This window comes from Corvus hawaiiensis, chromosome 1, assembly GCF_020740725.1.
Source record: "Corvus hawaiiensis isolate bCorHaw1 chromosome 1, bCorHaw1.pri.cur, whole genome shotgun sequence".
Lineage (NCBI taxonomy): Eukaryota > Metazoa > Chordata > Aves > Passeriformes > Corvidae > Corvus > Corvus hawaiiensis.
Window position 1 is genome coordinate 89,453,539 of NC_063213.1, and position 20,527 is coordinate 89,474,065.

A 20,527-nucleotide genomic window follows, 5' to 3' on the forward strand; every position below is an offset into this window, starting at 1 on the left:
GTACTGCTTCAAATATTTAGAGTACATCATTAGCCCATGTTAACTGCAACACGTAACAAAATGAATACACAGATATACAACACCCTGAAGCAAAGAGAAGTAGGAGGTGTTTGCATGGGCATTAAGCTATTGGGTGTTGCAGTACTGGCAGGTAAGTTCAAACCACTACTATTCAAACCTTTTCCCTCTTAGACTGAAAAGCAGAATTGCCTCTCCTGACAGGTGCAGAATAGGCAATCCTTTTAGGAAAGCAGATTTATAAGCCGAAAGACAGTTATTTCTTTTCCTGAAACAACTGCAGTCTTAAATTGGGTTACTGACACCTCAGATGCTGACAGAGAGCAAACATTCCTCTTCAAAGCCATAGCTACTTCACATGTACACTCTGGGAGGGCTGCTGAGGGTGCTTGACTAAGAGTAACAGCCAGCTAGAGAACACAGGCAGTATTTTCATCACTGAGTATCAGAGGCAGCACAAAGACAATGAGCAATTCATGAGTGAAAAGCTTTTGTTGTTAACAGCAGCAAGAGATGATTTAAGCTCATAAACCCTTGACATGCAATAATTAATGGCTGAAGATGCATCAGTAAGACCTATTTGAGCCTTCTGCTACCCTTCACAGCAGCCTAGAAGGCTGAAGTGGACTAGAACCACTGAGTAGTTTTTCTTTTTGGAAGATTCACAGATGGTGACCCAGCACTTAGCTTTTTCAGCACAGCAACACTCTTGCCGATCAGCATCCCAGAGCTATAAACTGACTCCAGTCTTTAATAAATCCCTGAAGAGCTGTGTTAGCTGTCTTTCAACCTCAACACTGCAGGACTTTTAGAGGAAAATCGAGGTCACATCAACACAGGTGTTCTAGGTGAGGACCTCCATTTCCTTGAGAAAAACAATTTGTCATGTGAGGTACAGACTGCGCAGGTTTACTATTACTCAGAAGAAACAGTTTAAAACTAAGTAATTTTAGGCTCCCTATTGGAGCTAAGTGGTCTTTTAAGAGATTAAAAGCTGAACTACTCAAACTTTATATTGAAGTGGAATAGTGTCACAGTAGTAGAGATTAGGCTATTAGGATCCTATTTGCTGTCTGCAAGGAAAAGCTGTAAACACCTCCATATGTTTAGGTACTTGATCATGTGACAGGATGTAACACAGCATGAAGGCTTCTAGCCAAAAGCAGCATCACTTGGCCTTACAAGGCATACGTTCACTAAGAAACAAAGCATGTAAGCAGTCAAGAATTTCTAATGATCAAGAAGTCATACATTCCAAAGATTATTTTAAATAACTTGGCAGGTGCCAGATGAGCTGTAAGTAGAATAGGCTAGCTGATAGGACTTCTTTTAAAGTTAAAATTCCTTCTGGAAAAAATTAAATTTAGTATTGTGAGAAAGATTCTTTAAGAAATCATATGCAGGAGATTAGATTATGTGGAAGTAAAAGAACAGTAAGCAGTTTCATAGTCTCAATGCTCATATTTTCCATCTTCCTTTAAAATGTTTCTGCATGGTTCAGAAAACCAAATTGTCTTCCAAAATGTTTTAAAAGTTCTATATTTAAATGTCTAACAGAAAACTCAGAATTTACCAGCTGAGACTGAACTAAAATGGATACTATCCTTATCAATAGGTTGCTCTTCAAACAAATGTGTCAAATAACAGAATTTTCTGCAGACGATACTTTCTTCAGTCTGCACATGTCAATGCTCGTAAATGTCAGGCAGCATTTGCTTTTGAAGTATTTTGAGGAAATAAGCAAATTCTTCTTGAAAACAGTGACGAACACAGACAAAAGGGTTTCAAATTTACTCTCTGTTCTTCTATTAAGTTAGAAGAGAAGAAAATTAGAAACTCAGGTGTCAGAATGAAAGAACTACAAACTTCAAGGAGAAGTCTTTTTACTACTTGAAGGTCAGGTGAATTCACCATCACGAAGCTAGCTACACATTTTTCATAGACAAATACCTATGCAGGCTCTGAACAATCAAGTGAATAAATCTTATACAAGACATCCTTGACAGCTTCCTTGTATGTTGTAAGAAATTGTTAAATCTTTCAAGCTAAGTCTCAAATGTTCTAAAATATCAAATCTCTATAAAGCTTCTGATTATTTTTTAGGTATATATCAAAGCCACAAGCTAGAGCAGAATAAAATTATTCATTAATTCTTCAAACACTTTAAAAGATGGCAGAAAATTACATAGGCAAATAGCCATCATTAAGGGTGAATCACTAATGGGCAAGAATTTGATTTAAAGAAAAGCAGAGTCAGCTAATTAGAGAAAAAAATATAGAGGAGATTTCCAGTCACTAGATTCAATCATCCTTGTCTGAGTAACTGCAGAAACCTCTAATCCTGAAAACTTTCTACTGTAGATTAAAAATCCAGAAGGGAAAATTGAAGAAATACCAAATAACTTTGAAGAACACTTTTTCTCTGCCTTCTCTGCCTATGTGGTAAATATTCAAAATAGTGTTTTAGAAGAAAAGCTTTGAAAAAAACACAGATAAAGAAGAAATTATGATACATGCTGGGGCTATAGGGTGTTTATCCCAGAGGAGCTGGCTGAATTCTGCCTAGAGTAACAGCAGAACTTGCTGACAAATCAAATATAGGCGGATATCAAGTTAAAAACTGCTGATAAGATAACACATACTAATCGTGAAGACTTGAAGAATTGGGATATGTAATTTGAAAACATAAAGGCGACAATCATTTAATACATTTAACATTGCAGTTCTACTATCGCAAGTAAAATGAAGAATGATATTGCAAGTAGAATGAAGAATGGCAAAGAATTCAAACAAGTTAACAAGTTCTACTTCCCATTCCTTTAAAAGTGGCACTGCAGATAGTTTAAAATAGAAATTGAAAAGCACCACACCTCATTATGTCTAGGGAAACATCAAAATTCTAACCAAAATAAATCAGTAGTTTTGCAGGGCTAAACACTTTTTGAAATACAGAGAAAACATCAGATCTCCATCCAGAAAAGTCTAGCAACAACAACAAAATATCAGGAAGTATGCATGCTTCTCTTTCTCTAGAAAGAAAAGACTGATGGGATATGGAGAAAAAAAAGAAAAGCATTATCAAATTTTGCAATACATTCATGAAATTTTTGCAATGTTTCTCCCAAAAACTTGTGCTTTATATCCATAGGCAAATAAAAAGTCTACCTAGAGAGCAAAAGGCTGTATTTATACAGAAAGGCCATACAGTTTATAAGCATACATTCTCAGATAAGCCTGTTCTCACATCATAAAGCTGTCTGCTCAGCAGGTAACTTCTGCTGCTAACAACTGCTTTGTTCTTAATTAACACACACAGTATCGCACTAAGGAGAAGATTCTTCACATCCATCCTTCCCTTTCCCCCTTAGACTTCCTTGGTTTAGATGCAGTTTTTCTTAATTCTGTCTTTCCAGAGATCGCTGATGTCTTAGGTTACAACGTAAGACGTAACCAAAAGTATGTGTTCTATCACCATCTGTTAAAACCGGGTAGGGCAGGGTTCTTTATCTCTTCCACGACACACCCCTGACAACTCCCCCTCTAGGGGATATCTTCTATTAATGGGCCATCCAGCCTCACTGCATGACTCATAAAATTACATCCTCCCATTGTGAGGTGCTCTGCCCAGGGGGAGGAACCAAGTATTCCTACCTGGATATACTCTGAGGTTTGGAACACCACACTCAGCCCTTTCCTACTGGATTCCCAGAGGACAAGAGCTACATAACCACCACTGGACCTTCTGAGGAGGACCAGACCCTTCTACAGGATCACTGCTTCAACAGAACCACATCTATCACCTCAAGAGGACTGCAGCCACCATTTAACTGGACTGCTACTACCACCCTGCCCGACAGGGTGTCAGGTTGCATCCTGACCCTGTCAGTGTTTCTGTACTAGTGCATTTATTTTTAATTTTCCTATTAAATTGTAGTTCTGATTTTGAGTCTCTCACTGGTTTGCTTTCAAACTAGTACAGCTGACAACACAAGTTTGAGAAATATCACACTTTTAAGTCCTTGGTTTCAATTGTTAATCCATGCAAATGTACATATGGTATAAAAAGAACAACGATGAGATTTTTTTCAACCATGAGACTCATAAATTTTTCCATGTAAAGTTTATTTCTAAAGTAGGCATATTTTGGGTTCTACACTGAAGAGGTGAACAAGAAGAAAAGAACTGTCAGATAAAAAGCTAAAAAGGCAGAATAATAAACGCAGAGTTCTGGAAATCCTGTAGAACTTGAGAACATTTTCCAAGACTGGACAAGGCAAGAAGAAACTGATAGGGAGAAGCTGCTAGAATAGTTTGCAAGCAGAACAATACAGCAATGGCTCTTCTTCAGGACTAGAGTCCTGGATCTTTGTCCATGTGGCATTTTGGTCGTCAGCACTGGTACTGATATTTCCACAGGTACTGAACTTAAGCTCTAGAATTCAGACTTCAGGTGAGCTACAGAGGTTTGTATGCTGACCTGTGATGCCTGACATTACAAGAGAGTTTATAGAGGTATCAATACTGTCCATTGTGAACAAAGGCTTGCAAAGGCTGGTTTCACACTGAGACATTCTCACCACAGTTCTACTGTCCCTTTCCTTTTCAGTGCCTTTTTCTCTTTGCTATTCAGCAAGCAAACTATCCTTAACTCTGCCAGGGAGCAGCTATCACCAATTCAGGTCTCTGCAAGCAGATGCCCCCTCCTACCCCATTGTTCTTACATCTATGGTAGCTTGCTACCATACCAACAAAAATTAAGATAACAGGTAAAGTAGAGACAGGATGGAAAATGATCTGCTACTGCTGGACTCAAGACTGTAGAAGAAGAGGAAGAGAAAGTGGCAGAAGAACCCACCTATCTAAGAAATATAAAGTAACTCATACGATTCAAAAAGCATGGGGCACACAGCATCCACCCATCCAATTAAATATATTTCTGTAACTGTAAAGGTAGACAAATATTGGCCAAATCACAGAGATTTTAATTGGCCATGCCCATACTTCTTCCTAATTTTCAACTTCATTGACAAATATAGAAATTTACATTCAAGTTCACATTTGGTCAAAAGCAGCACTATGGAAAAGATAAGTTGAATTCTATAGAAACAGCAGTTGTATTTTGTTAACAGCTTCAAAAATCTGCACTTTTTTTAAAAAAAAGGCAAACATATCATGCTTTGAGTTCATTTGTGAAAGAAAATGCTAGAAAAACAAAAATCAAAACTTTTAAAAAATAGTTCTCACTTAGGCCATAGGAATTATTTAAACAAAGTCATTTTCAAAAGAAAATGCTACCTTTTCATTATTCTGTAATAAATGCTTTTCAAATGTAGCTGGATTTTATTTCTTAAATATTTCTTTTTATTTCTTAAGTATTTCTTTCTGTGGAAGAAAAATGGCAGATTCACTCAGACATTAAATTTCAAGACTATACTCTTCAAGCTAGTGATTCCAAAACATGTTTTTCATCTGGCCTAACTTGTAAGTTTTCATCCTAGTATGAAAGACGTTTGACAAATTTAAATAAAATAGCCGTAGCAAGAATAGGAAATGCATCAGTAAGGTAAAAAAGAAAATAAAATTTAGAATTTATTTGTTGTGCAGTACAGCAGTCCAGAGAAATCTGAAGAGTGTGATATGCAATTTGAGGCAGAAAGATTATTTTGTGGAAGAGTTCACTTGTTTCCCCAGTTACCTATAAGTGTGACGATAACAATTTTCTGCATAGTTGCATAGAGAAAACAATCAGCAGAACATTCGGTATGGCAGGTATGCATCAGACTTCACTAAATTACTTACATTTCCTCAAATACTTTGGTGCTTACTACTTTGCCATTCTGTTTTCCCAGAAACTGTCAGGCACTTCATGAAAAAAACAGCTAGTGTATTTAATTTGACACATGATTTTTGAAAGTATAAAGCTTGTAGCAACTTGAGCTTTTTTACAATTCAAAATTAATTCCTGACTAGAAGCCAAGAGACAGACTCACCATAAAAAAGGTCAGTCTGTCAGAAAACATTAAAGAAAGGAATATGATGGAACTGTTTTGGAAATTCAGCTATATATTAATTGAAAATCATGGAATTTGAGAAATAAAAATAACTGTTAAAATTTAAATTAAATCAGATCAGAGATCAGACACTTTTTAAAACATCTTTTAAAATTCTGTGCTCCAAGACATTTAAAATTACTTTTCAGTACCTTTTCTGAAAGATTTTCATGTTCTCTGAAAGCATTAGAATCCTTACAAGGAGAGTAGACATGTCTGAGAAGCCAGACCACAGCTAAAGACTTATCAACACACTATTACTGCGTAAGTAGCTGCTACTCCAACATGCCAACCTTCTGCTCTGCCAGCAAAAATCTACACAGCAAGGAACAAACTTAACCAGAGAACTGACACAACTGAAAAATAACCAAGAACAATTGTGTTTATTCAGCCACATTGGTCCCTCAGTGCAGACCCAGACCAATCCCCCCAACAGAAGTTATTTCTGCTCAAATCTGTTATCTCATTAAACTCAACATTAGAGTCAAAAACCACAGAAGAGGTGATTGGGCTACCATGAAAGAAATATCAGTGAAGATACCACTTGAGCAGCCAAAAGAAGTAAACACAGAAGTAAAAAATTTGCTCTACCTTTTTTTACCCTAGATTTTTTTCTTAGTAGCCTCTACTACTAAAGAGTATTAGGTAGTAATTTTGGATATAATTTTTCCTCTCCTCTAAACTGATACATGTTCCATTTATATCTTTTAAGCACTGAATTTAAGAGTACAAGTTAGATCTTTTCAAGTTGACTGGAAAAGGACCTACTCAAACATGAAACAGGCTTTTCCCATTTTACCCTGCTGAACCTGAACTTCAGAATTGGGCCCAAAGAGTCCTTCAGAACTCAGCCAGTGAAAACTAATCTATGAAAACTGCTAATAGGTTCCAGGAAAGAAAAAAATCAGGATGAAAAATTAGCACAAAATGCCAATACCGACGATTCCAAGTGCAGGACAGCATTTAACATACTAAATACAACTGCACTGGTTAAACTTTTCTGCCAAAGGAAATGGACTTGTCATCCCACATCTTTGCCTGTCCATCCCAATAAACTTTGGTTCTTCATCTTGCTTCAATCAAGCTTAAAAAAAGTGTGGGAGATGCACACACAGAGGAGGCTTCACGAGTACTCAGTTGTTAAACACCTCACTGCACACCCAGTGACTACACAGTGGTAGTTTAATAAATCTTCTTTGGTCTGACAAGGATGCTTTAAGGGTACTGTGTTTGTTGTAGAAACACAGAAAATGAAACTCAGGCTTTCTTAGGTCATCTGGATGGAAAGTTGATCTGAATTCCAGCTCACTGGACTAGATAACTCTTTTCAAGATATACTGAGAAGGTAAAGGTAAAATTAGGAAAACCAATAATGAGGTCTTTTATCCACTTGGATACTATACTTCCCAATACTCAGAGACAACCAAAGTAACAGTTTAATTAGGTCTGCGCTAATATCCAAAGGGTTTCTTACGGACACGTGTTCAGTAGCTGCAGAAAACTGAACTGGTCCAACAGGATGCTGAAGGAACAGTAAAATATGGAATACGCATGCGGAGTATTGACCCTGGCTGGATGCCAGGTGCCCACCAAAGTCACTGTTCCTCCCCTCCTCAGCTGGACAGGGGAGAAAAAATATAACAAAGGGTTTGTGGGTCAAGATAAGGGCAGGGAGAAACCTCTAACCAGGGACCACCACAGGCAAAACAGCCGCATGATGGGGAAATCAGTTCAATTTATTACCAATCAAATCAGAGTAGGATGAGAAATAACAACAAATCTTTAAAAAACTTTCCTCCCACCCCTCCCATCTTCCTGGGCTCAACTTCACTCCCAGTTTTCTCTACCTTCTCCTCCCCCTAGCAGCACAGGGGAACAGGGAATGGGGGTTACAGTCAGTTCATCACATCCCAGCTCTGCCTCTCCTTCCTCCACAGAGGGAGGATTACTCACATTTCTTCCCTGCTCCCACAGGAAACAGCCCTTGACAAACTTCTCCAACTTGAGTCCTTCCCATAAGCTGCAGTTCTTCATGAACTGCTCCAGTGTGGGTCCCTTCCATAGGGTGCAGTCCTTCAGGAACAGACTGCTCTAGCATGGGTTTCCTGTACAGTACCCCAGACACTCTACCACTAAGTGATGGGCTCGGCCTTGGCCAGTGGCAGGTCCCTCTGGGAGATGGCTGGCATTGCTTCCATTGGGCACAGGGGAAGTTTCTAGCAGCTCCTCAGAGAAGACGCCTCTAACTCACTAGCAAAACCTTGCCACGCAAACCTAGTGCAATGCAGTGACAAAGCAGGGGCACACAGGCAGTCATTGAGTGCTCCCTTTGCTCTGACACACACCCAAAGCTGCCAGACCTGACCAAAGCACCAAAAATTCCTGGAACACACTCTGTACTCACCTCCTCTGCAGGCTTACAGCCATCGGGATGGCCCACTAGCACTGGTGGCAAAGTCCCAACACATTGCTGTAGAGCACCTGTGGCAGGAACCATAGAGGAACAGACTGGCCTAGGCCATTCCGACATGAACGGAGAGGCAAAAGAGGTCTTCCACCAGCAAGGTCTTAAGGCTGCCCTAGAAGAAAAACAAATTCAGATAAGTTCCTAGCTCAGTACTGGCAGAGCTTGAGGTGGAAGGGGAGGAAAGTTTCCCATTTAAGATTTCAAAATCTAAAATCCCATGCAAGGAAGAAGGAGTCAAAGATTGTTTCTAAAAGAAGGCAGTGAACTGAGTTTGTGAGGAAAACAACATATGCAGGGTAGAGTGGAGAGGTGGAACAAGTCATCAACATTTTTTAGCCTTCCAGATGATATGATTTAAGTGGGAGGACTGCCTGTCCTCCCAAATAAGCCGTTATCTATTTTTGAGTTCTATATATGTCGTCCTCTATCCAATCATGAATACTTAGCACAACAAACTATGAATTGTTCTCAGTAAGGCAAGAAAACAGCCTCCTCAAAAAACAGCACACATTCACATGAGCAACTCCCCAGATGATCACTCTTTTGGACTAAATCTTCCTATACATATTCTAGTTTATAGATGTAGGGGTTTTTACATTCTTTCATCTCTCGCCCACAAGTTAAACATTAGCATTTATAATGACAGCTTTTGTAAAAAAAAAAAAGGTGTTATTACAGTAACACAGACTTGACGCTTAAGAAGCGACGTTTTTTCACTTCTAGAAAAAAAGTGACACCTGAAAGATGACGGCTGAGCCTTTCCAAGTCTTACCCGTTAAAACTTTAGCAATATTGAATGAATTCCTTCAAATCTCTGCCTTTGCCCAGTTAATACAGCAATGTCTGAAGGAAATTCTAAGCAGCTGAAAAGTAAAGAATGTGTCTTAACATTCAAGAGAATTTTGTTCAATTTTTAATGCAACTGTAATTTGTCTACACTTAGGTAATATTTGCCATATATTACTTAAGCTTGTATCTTGCACTTGCCACATTATATCTGAACCTACAAAGTTACTCAAGTTTCTTGCTCTGCCTGTTTAAACTGTTACCTCTGTACCACCCATATGTGTCCAGATTAACATCTTTGCACAAGGGAAGAAAAAAAAAGAAAAGATGCTGATACTCTGGTAAGATGACGGTATGAAGGAAGTATGCGGTAAGGAAGGCTAAGATTGGCAGCGATAGAAAAGGTGTTTGTCAACTGCCTAATCATTAATTATTACCCCTATACTGAAGCAAGTGAAATAAGCATAATATTTGGCAGTTTCCCGTCTTTTGCATACCAAAGTAGAAGGGCAAAATGTCTTGGCTTAAAGGCTGATTATTAAAAGAACTGGCTAAAGATCTCCTAGAAATGATACCAATTTTTACCAAATCTGAAAAAAAACAGGGAGGTTTCAAAGAGCCAGAAAAATATCTGGCAGGAAACCTAACATAAACATGTTTGTTTCTTTTCTGAACATGTTAACATAAGAGCTCATGACATAATTCTGAAGAGACCCAACCTCCTTTATCAAAGCAAATTAGCTTTTGCCTTCAAGAGGTTAAACAGATTTCTATGATGTATCTGACTAGGCTCTACACACTGCACTGTAACATGCACTACATACACAAAAAAATGAGTGTTGCTTATGGTAAATTAGCCTTTTGTGTAGCACTTTTCTTCACTAAAACTCAGGTGCTTACAGAGGAGGAGAACACGATCCTTTTTTACCGATGGGGAAATTGGTCTGTTACTGGCCAAGTGGCTGGCAAGTCCGGGAGCAAATTTTCTTCTATCTGCTCTAAAGTTTAAACTGAAGTATCTTTCTATACATCTGTCTGGTTACATGAAGATCCTTACTACAGTGATTTTGCTAATTTATATATGTCTTCAAAGGATCCTAAGATTCAGGCTCTTTGTTCAGTGCTGTCCACACACTGACTAGAAATAGTCCTTATAAAACACAACCCCAAAAAGCAAACAGTGAGAGGAGGACACACAGGGTATGGCCCACGTTGCCGCTAGTAAGCAAGGCACAGCTACCAAGGGCAGCTGTTCACTTACTTGTAGTGAGCTTCCACACACTTAAAAGCTTATTATTTCCCTTGATCTTTTCTTTGGGTTACAGAAATGCCAATTCAATTATTCCTTCTGCACATAGCACCTTTTCCAAATCATCAGTCACTACAGTCCTGAGGCAACTTAAGTGTGCCTACATCTTTCTTGAAGTAAAATGGCCAAAACAGATACAATACTTGAATTTCACAATATAGAACAGAGCACAAGGTTCAACTCCTCACCCTCCAGATTATACTACCAATTAGTAATGCCAATACATACACGCACCTCTTCTTTGTCAAAAGTACAGTGTTGGCTTTCATTTTATATTCCATGGTGAGGAATGGGGTGGCAGGAGGAACTTAACAGATGTCCTCCATACTTTACATTATTTTGACCTAAATATAAAGCATTTCACTTACTCTTCTAAATCAAATCCTATTCTCCCAGGCCACCTTTCCAACATTTAAAGCTTTTCTGAATTGCCATCCCACTTTCGTGTAAGTGCATTTATTCCCAAACACATCTTGTCTTTAGATTTCATAACCATATGCTAATTAGCCAGTATGAACAAGAATAGTTAGCTGAAAGAACTATACAAAATCCCATACAATATGCTTTCCTTGCTGAAAGAGAGCTACTGAAAAAAACCTCTGCCTACTGTTAACCTAATGAGTTTACACACATCCTAAAATAGCTTTTTTTATCTGTGCCATATTTCCTTAGTTTGTGTTGTAACCGTATCACATGCGGCTTTCTCCAGTCCACAAGCTTCCTGTTATAGAGGATGTTACACTGGCTTGATTATGCATTTCTGATCTTCACAGAATCATAGAATGGTTTGGATTGGAAGGAACCTGAAAGACCATCCAGTTCCAACCCCGCACCGTGGGCAGGGACACCTTCCACCAGAATAGGTTACTGAAAGCCTCATCCAGTCTGGCATTGAATACTTCCAGGGAGTGGGTATCCATAACTTCTCTGGGCAACCTGTTCTAGTGTCTCACCACCCCCACAGTGAAGTTCTTTCCACATCTAATCTGTATCTAACCTCTTTCAGTTTAAAGCCATTACCTGTTGTCCTGTAATTATCTGTCCTTGTAAAAAGTCCCTCCCCAGCTCTCTTTTAGCTCCCTTTAGGTACTGGAAGGTCTAAGGTCTCCCTAGAGCCCTCTCTTATCCAGGTGGAACAGCCCGAAATGTCTCAGCCTATCTGCACAGGAGACGTGCTCCAGCCTTCTGACCACCTTGGTGTCCCTCCTCTGGACTCACTCCAGCAGGTGCACTTTTTCCTTGCTGGGGACCCCAGAGCTGGATGCAGAGCTCCAGTGGGGTCTCACCAGAGCAGAGGGGCAGAATCCCCTCCCTCTCCCTGCTGCCCACACTGCTTTGGATGCAGCCCAGGACACGTTTGGCTCTCTGGGCTGTGAGTGCACATGGCTGGGTCATGTTGAGCTTCTCATCCATCAACAAAACCACTCCCCACACAACCTGTATTTGTACCCCAGGCCAATTCCCCATCCCCCCACCTCCTGCTTATATACTGAGTACGATGTCCTATGGTATGGAACATCCCTTCGGTCAGTTTGGGTCAGCTGTCCTGGCCATGCTCCCTCCCTGCTTTTTGCACACGCAAAGAGCATGAGGCACTAAAAATTCCTTGACTTGGAGTAAGTCCTACTTAGCAACAACTAAAACATCAGTGTGTTACCAACATCATTCTCATACTGAATCCAAAACACAGCTCTGTACCAGCTACTAAGAAGAAAATTAATTCTATCACAGCCAAACCACTTGAAAATGAAGAAAGGATTATTTGAAACTTTTTTAAACCTAAACAAATTTTAGTCAGTTGCTCTAATATGCTGACCAGATTCACAGCCACAGTGTTTGTAGATTGCAAAATATAACTGTCTCATTTTCAAGCAACTGTCTATACTGAATAGTCTCAATATTTGCATTTGTATTATGCAGAGAACTTCCTTCTGATACATTTAATATTAAAAACAGCAAGAATCATGCAGAGCTATCTATGCCCAATGAAATATCTATCCCAACTTGTCACACCCCACTTACCACTTTCACCTCTTCCTAAATATAATACAGATTGATTGTATGATTTTTTAGTCACACATTACCTTTCTAGTCTGTGCAGTCAAATTCTTTTGTATTCAGTGAAACACCTCCCCACACACACAAAATCATGCACATGCCATAAAGTATGAAGCCAACTCCATTGCATCAAATTACTTTTCTACCAGCTCAGTATGACCCTGCACAAGGTCAGAAAAATCAGTGCAAGAGACTGAACAAAAAAGCATTAAATTATTAGGCTGCCATTAAACTCTGGAGAAAACAGATCTGTAACACTGAGAAAACCACATCATCTTCCTGTTTTCTTGAAGTGACCAAAATACATAAAAAATGCAGAGTGTACAACAAAACAACCACAGTTTGGTTCCTTAAGTCTCCATGGTTTTATCTTATACAGAAAGGCAGCAAGGGAAAAAAAAAATCATTTGAATAAATCTTTCTTAATGGAGACAATCCAAAGATATTTTTTTTCCCTGCATGCAACTTGTCTGAAACAAAAAAGATTTATAGGCATCATTTATAATAGAATCAGCAAAACCATAAAGAGAGGTATTATGTTTAACAACTGTTAAGTACACACTGCTATCATATCATCTCCCCAAAACTTAGGAAAAAATCTGTCAAGGTAAGACTTGCTTTGATCAGACTGACATCTAAAGCGTATGTCATTACTTTTCTTGGCCTTCACTGACAGGTTGTTCACCAACCAAGCAATGACTCTGGCACACACAGCCATGCAAACAATGCAGGAGCACCTTCCTCTCACAGGCCTCCTGCTGCCCATGGGGACAGGGACCCAAAGCAACACAAGCCAACACAAGCAGTGTATGAAAGAGACCAAGAGTGATTGAACACATAGAGGTATTTTGAAGTAAATATTTTTAGAAGTGCACCCCAACCTGTACCCCCAAATCAAGACTACTGAAAAGCTCATTTTCATGTTACTTGAGAGTACTACATGGCTAGAAAGCACCACGAAAAAATAAAAAATACAAGACAGTCTACTGCTCTCACCAGTGAAGTGTCTACTGTCATATTCAGCATCACTACTAAATCTCTTTGGACTGTAAGAAATGGCTTTTTCATAATTCAAGCTACCTACACAGAATTGTTCAACTCAAAAAAAAAAAAAAGCAAGCTATCTTTCATAACCTCACAACTGCTCTCCAGAAAGACAAAAACCCAAATTATTCACAAATAAGGAGAAGCACTGCAGGTTTGTAAAGATGACAGAAATCTTTCTTAACTATCATGACTCAAAAACATTAGTAAGGCAATCAGCAAAACCAGTTTATTTTGATAGCATTAACTTACATCAGCCTTAAGTAGGAGCACAGAGCATCAATCCAGGCATGCTCATCTCCAGTGGGACTATCAACAAAGAGTTGTGTGTTGACTGCTGCGAGCTGGCAGACACCCTCTGCACCTTCTCTTCAGCCGCCAGGAAACACTACCCTCATTGTTTCACAAGTATGCAAAGCAACCAGTGCTGGTGTGTATGGAGGATGTGAGCCACAGTGCAAAATACATTAGACACCTCTCAGCTCCCTCGACTGACAAACATTCACTATGAAGGAACCCAGAAGCCAAAAAAAATTAATTCTGGCGTCAACTAAAGTTTTTTGTTTGCATTGTTTGTTTATAAAGAGTGGGTAGTGTCATTTGCCAGTAATGCTTCTGTTGTAATAGGCTATGAAAACATAAAGACTGAGCTGTACTTTGCCCTAAAAACTCCAACTTCCTATCCAATTTCAACTCCAGTCTTGTCCTTTCACCCCTTGCTTGGATGAGTTCAGGTGGGACCAGCAGCAGATGCACATGCCTGACACTACAGACAACACATTTGCTGTGTAAAGAGCAGTGACTTTGGACTTCACCAGCAACTCTTCACCACAAGTCACATGAAGCTCAGGAGACATCAGAAGGTTATCACTTACTCTAACAGATCAAGTAGTCATCTTCCTCAAAAAACACAAGTATGGCAACAGCCTTAGACCAAGCAGCAGCAACCAGGCAGAATCATCAGCCCCTCCACAGTACAAACCAGTAGTAACCCCAGATACCTACATATGTGTGTGCATGTGCATAGTCATGTACACAACGCGAATTTCTTCACTTGGTTTTTACAAATGTGGCTCAGTTTCCATTTTCAGAATACTGTGCTTTGCTAGAAAAAGTGTGCATAACATTAACACTGGCAAACATATCAATGAGGGTCCCTTCAGCTGAGAAAGATGGTGCTTTAACATTTTCTAGTCTTCCCTAACCTGTAAGAAGACTAAAAGTTTCCAGACCTACTGAGTAAAAACCTATCCTATTTAATCCTATTTAATAATGAATACAAACCAGCTAAATACATAGGTACAATAAAATCAATGACAGCTGCCCTCATAAATTTTACATTCTGTAAAATTGCATGCCCTATGATCAATGCTTTCTTCAACAGCATGCAGAGGGCTTCAGCAGAGCTTCCGGCTTTCTTCTAGGTATAATATTCAAATGAATAATCTGCAACCTCCCTTTCACTGATCTGATGCAAAACACCCAGAGAGTAGTAAATCTTACAGGTATGGATGGCATGGGAGAACAGAGTTTAGGGGAAAAAAATGTACATGAGTTATCCCCATACCCATTTTATTCATTTCCACTGATAATTACTAATGAAACTACAGAGTGAAATAATTACAAATATCTCCCATTAGCTCAGAGATGATCAGAGGGATGCAAAATTACAGACATCCAAATATACTGCTTTAATATTGCTTAAAAGACCACAACCTCAGCCTTCCATGGGCCAAGAAATCAGTTCGCAAGTGTTAACAACTGTGGGATAATAAAGTTACAGCAACTCTATCCTATATGCAGAGAAAGGGAACTACAGAATTGTTCTAGTCAAAGGCTTAGATTTTTTAAGCTCACACACATGGAGTATTATAGCAGGAACGATAGCACATTACTTAGAGTGAGAAAAATGGGAGGGAGAGGTAACTAAGCAAGATCCTAAGACTTGCCATTCACAAGAGGCAGTACTTGAAATAAATCAACCAGTAAATTTGTAAAAGCAAATATCACATTTACACAATGCTTCTCAACATTTACAAAGGACCTCAATGATATTAATATTTTCTCACAAAGATAACAAACAAAGTCCTAAGTGGTAGAAAATCCCCCAAGTAAAACCACCGCTCCACACATCCAATTATGTCTCTTTAGACACTGAGAAATCATTTCTTGCAGCACTCTGGCATGAGACAGACTACTGTCTATTCAGTTCTGTAGCCTCATCACAGAAGAAATATAAATATTAGAGTTCTAAACTAAAGCATTTGTGGCTGTATACAGAGCTAAAAAAGGCTGTTTATATATTTACTGACTTAGGAACTACATGAAATGATAAAAACTCTCACAAATCAAACAGGAAGTAGTCTCTTGCACTATGTAATTAGCACTTGTTAATCAAAGAGGAAAATGAGAAAATTGTATTCTTGTCCACAAGCTTTTACAAAGCCTTACATTATCACACATTACAACATTAGCCCCCAGTAAGTAATGGAAACCTTATTAGAGACAGCAGTTTAAGAGGTGAACAAGCATCATAACTCCAAAGTCCAAAATAACACATTGCTTATTAGGAGGACTTTAACTCAGGGAACAGTTAAGTTCACAGTACACAAAAGTAAACCTTCAGAAAAAAGTTACCCTAGGGCACAGACTAATACATAGAACCTCCCCAGGGGAAAAAAAAAAAAGTTTGGCCTAGGGACTCAATTATTTAAAAATATTAATGCTCTATTTAAAAACAAAATTTTGTGGTGAGGGAAATAAATAGTGAGGAGGGAATAGTTTCCTGCCTTCTGCCAGATTTAAAGCTCTTCAGTAAGACTGTCTGTCAGTGTCAGCAGGAGAAAATAAACCCAAACCAACAAACTGCTTGGCTGAGCATATGTCTTCATGCACAAATACTAACCCTCCCACAGAAATTCTAGTTTCGGATATATGCATCTGCCTCCAGGCAAAGCTCTGCTGCTTGCAACAGTATCTGAAATTTGGCTGAGCTGACAAATGACTATCATTTCTCACTTGCAAGAGTAGGAAGATCACTTTAAACAACAACAGCAACAAAATATTCCATTCTTCTAAGTAAAATAAAGCAGGCAAACTTTTCCTGGCTTCAGGTGAGATAATGGTCCCTAATTCAGGAAGTTTTGTTTACCATGGAGGAACACAGGAAACATTACGTTATCAAGTTTCCAAAACAATGGATTCAGTTAGTAATACAGATCCTAATTTTTTTCTTGTCCCTTTTTTTGTAAAGTCAGTAACTACTTTCAGGTTGTTGAAACAGAATCCTGAGCTATTAACACCGTCAAAACAAGGATGAGGAAACTGCGACAATAACCCAATGAATTAGCTTTTCTAAAAAAAGCACTGCTGTTTTAATGCAGCCTTTGGCAATGCAGCAATCCTGCCCACGGTTTCCCAAATCATGCTGCAAACCTTCAGGTTTCTTCCTAGAAATATCCCATTTCACTTAATTTACTAATTGCTGAGTCAGTCAGCTGTTTGCAGCATCTTTCTTTTTACAAGCACAAAGCCAAAAGATACCTCAGGATGCAGGAAATAAGGTATGCAGTTTACATATACACCATGCTTAAAACAAGTGAAAAAAAAAGAAGTCAAGAATGCTGAAAATCAGCACTGCAGCTCAAGGACTGCACAATAACATCCCCTAGTCCCTAAGCATTTGCTCTATCCCCACACTCCTTTCTGACAACATCACAGTTGAGTACAGAGTAGAGCTAATTCAACACAGAAATATATTGCAATCGAGAAATTTTTGCAATCTATTTCACAATAATTGCCTAAGCAAGGGAAAGAATGGCCAGGAAAAGACTTTACTTCAGCAGCACGGGTAGACTCATGAAGCTAAAAACCTAGCTCTTAAAATTTAAGAGTTGCCACTGTTCTTACACTAAATCTCAACATGGCTATTATATGGCAATTGTATCTTCTATTTTCTCTGATTCTGCAGTGTTTTTCAGTTATTCTGTATCAGTTTTCCACTTCAATTTAAGCAGCTCTTTAGCAGCTGGGCTGCAAACATTGTTAATTACATCATAACATCGTGAGGAAAGGATTATTAATCTGATACTTGGCAGAATGCTTCAGGGCCTGAGAAACTTTCACTACTGGAAATCTCCATCAGTTATTCAGATATGAATTTGACCATTAAGTATTTTCAATAACTGGCAAGACATGAGTTGCTTCCCTAAACACCTGACTGATTTAGGGTTGAGGAATAATTCTTGCTTGAATATTCCAGAAAGAGATGAAACAGGAATCTTCTATATAGAAGCTCATCCTAGTGTACATCAAAAGCTAGGCAGCAATATGAAAACATGCAGAATGTTTAAGTTTCTAATCAGCTCCTAAAACTAAAATTACTAAAGATAAAATAGTGTAACAAGTAGGCTAGGCACCTGCTATGCTGAAAGGAAGGCCAGGATATTGAGAACTATGACTTACAGAAGAATAAAATCTGAACTTTTTATTTGATAAGTGGGAGCTGCTATGCTATAGAACGTTTCAGGAAGCATCAAAAATAAAGAAGGCACCTTTCAAAAATACAGTTAAATAAAACGCAAAAAAAAAAAATTGTACTATTTTTGTTCAGTCAACACTGAATTATTTTTATCCCTTTAGACACATGGGAAAAATCCTTGGAAGTACTATACTGTCTTAAACCACTTACCCCAAAATGTTTAAACTTGTCATGCAGCAAAGCAAGCAGGGAGCTCTCAACACTTCTGCCCACCTCATGACAGGCCAAAACAAAGCCTCCCAACTCATTCAGCTCTAAGCTCAACTGTTTGACAAAGTTACATGCTTTGCAAAGGACTCCTTAACATTGGCTCAGGTGGAAAGTATCAACTGTCTTTTTTGTATATGCTATTTAAAGATATACATATGCTATATGTACTATGCTTTTTAAAGACTCAAATTCAGCTCATCACTACTAAGTAAACTAGAGAAAGCAGTGCCAGATCAAACAGCATTTCTAAAACCTTCCTCTGCAACTGAAAACCTCAGGCTTGCAACTTCCTCCCTGTGAGGCTCCCACCAAAACAGAAAACCATCCATTTGTCAAAATACCTGAGCTGGATTTCCATGATGATAGATGACCGTTTAGGTTCAAAATACTTTGATATAAAATTAAGAAGAACCAACTTATAAGTAGTAGCTCAAGTGCTTCATCAGCTTCAAAAGAATAGCAAGTGCTGAGAATGGGTATTTGCTTTGCAAGCTGAAGTGTTTTACAAACCAAGAATGCTCAAACCAGTGATTTGTCAGCATTGCTCTTAGATTTGTAGCAAAAAGTGTTGCATTCTTCCAGAAAGCAAGTTCTAAATAAACTCTAAATAAAAATATGATTACTTAAATATGATCCTTTCAGCAAAAGCCTTATCAACCTTCCATATTAATGGGAAAATTACAAACTGAATGGGAAATTAAATTTGATTTTCCAAACCGTGATGACATTCTGCTTATTCATCAAGAATGAATATGGCAAAAAAAGTTTGTAAAAGACTTACAAGTCAGTGTTCTCTTCACCACACGAATGTAAAAGAAAATTACAAGTATTTAAAGAACATGTACATCTAACTTCTTATATATGGTCCATGGTTTGGAATACCAGTAACTTTTTGCTCAGGAGACGTATTGTCTTATCCAAATACATAAACTGTCTTTCCCACCCCCTCAACCACTATTCCAACACACCCCAGGACTATATCGTTGTGCCCTATGCTGTAAATGAAAGTAGAGGATGTGCCTATTCTATATTTTACTGGGGCATATAAACCCATCCCAGATCTTGCAAAGATCCCACTGGTATATTCCCGCAAACTAAATCCTATGTCAAGAGCAAATTTTACCCTCGCCATTCAAGAGGGGCAGGAAGAAAGAAGGTCTGAAATTGGCTAGACAGGCAAACCATGCTAGTCAAAACTTTTACCTGCCAACAGGTAAATTGTCCCCAGTCAACACTTCCACATTCTCTTAACAGTTCTGGATTTGCCATCTCTTTTACTAATTACCTTGCTATTACCTCCATAACATCACTATTTGACAAAAGAAATAGTGAAATACTATTTAGACATTTTAATATTTTTGTGATCTTCTAGAGCAACACACTTACATTTTATTCTCTCTTGCCAACTTTTCTGTTTCCTTTTCCTACAGGTTTTATGTTGCCCAGTACCTGTCTGCCTTTATTTTGAGCTCGCAACGAACACTTGCCAAAGCCTCTAATTCTGACACAATGCAAACTACTTTTATCTGCTAAAAGATGCTTGGTAGCATCACTCACACCATCCAATCTCAATTCTCCTCAATCTCAAATATTTGCTCTTTGAGGTAATCTACTTCTGCAATAGTTTTCCACAAAGCAATGTCTCATTATCAGACTTTGGGCAATTTTTTTAAAGCAGAGGCCTAGCCTTTGACTATTTACAAGTTACATACGTACTGAAATAATTCCAAGCTGAGGAGCCAACAGTACAGTATTCCAATATCGTGACCCACTGATTTACTTATAATGCTTTGAAAAGTATGTCAGTGACTCATGAACATCACCAGAATGACAGGAAATTTGAGTGTAGCAGTATGTTTTGTGTTACGTGCAATTCGGAATTTTTTTGCTAATGTGCAGTGCAATCCCTGTTAGAAAGATCAACATAAACATATAATTCAGATACCAACAGATGAAAAAATAGTTACAATATATCCTAAGACAACCTACACTTCTTCTTAGGATTTATTAATTTCAAGGTGTGAAGTAACTACCTCTTTTCATGA

The 20,527-nt window shown here is 38.5% G+C and overlaps 1 protein-coding gene across 2 annotated transcripts in view; it reads right to left on the bottom strand.

Annotated features, from left to right (window-relative positions):
- The window catches only part of GALNT1 (polypeptide N-acetylgalactosaminyltransferase 1), an 87,191-nt gene that overhangs the window by 53,290 nt on the left and 13,374 nt on the right, over positions 1 to 20,527 (bottom strand). The window contains exon 2 of one of the 2 annotated variants that reach the window (XM_048313045.1): positions 8,473 to 8,642. The gene's annotated coding sequence lies outside the window, so the exon portion shown is untranslated. Of the gene's footprint in view, positions 1 to 8,472; positions 8,648 to 20,527 lie in introns of both variants that reach the window. The other variant, XM_048313037.1, reaches the window with a different exon arrangement.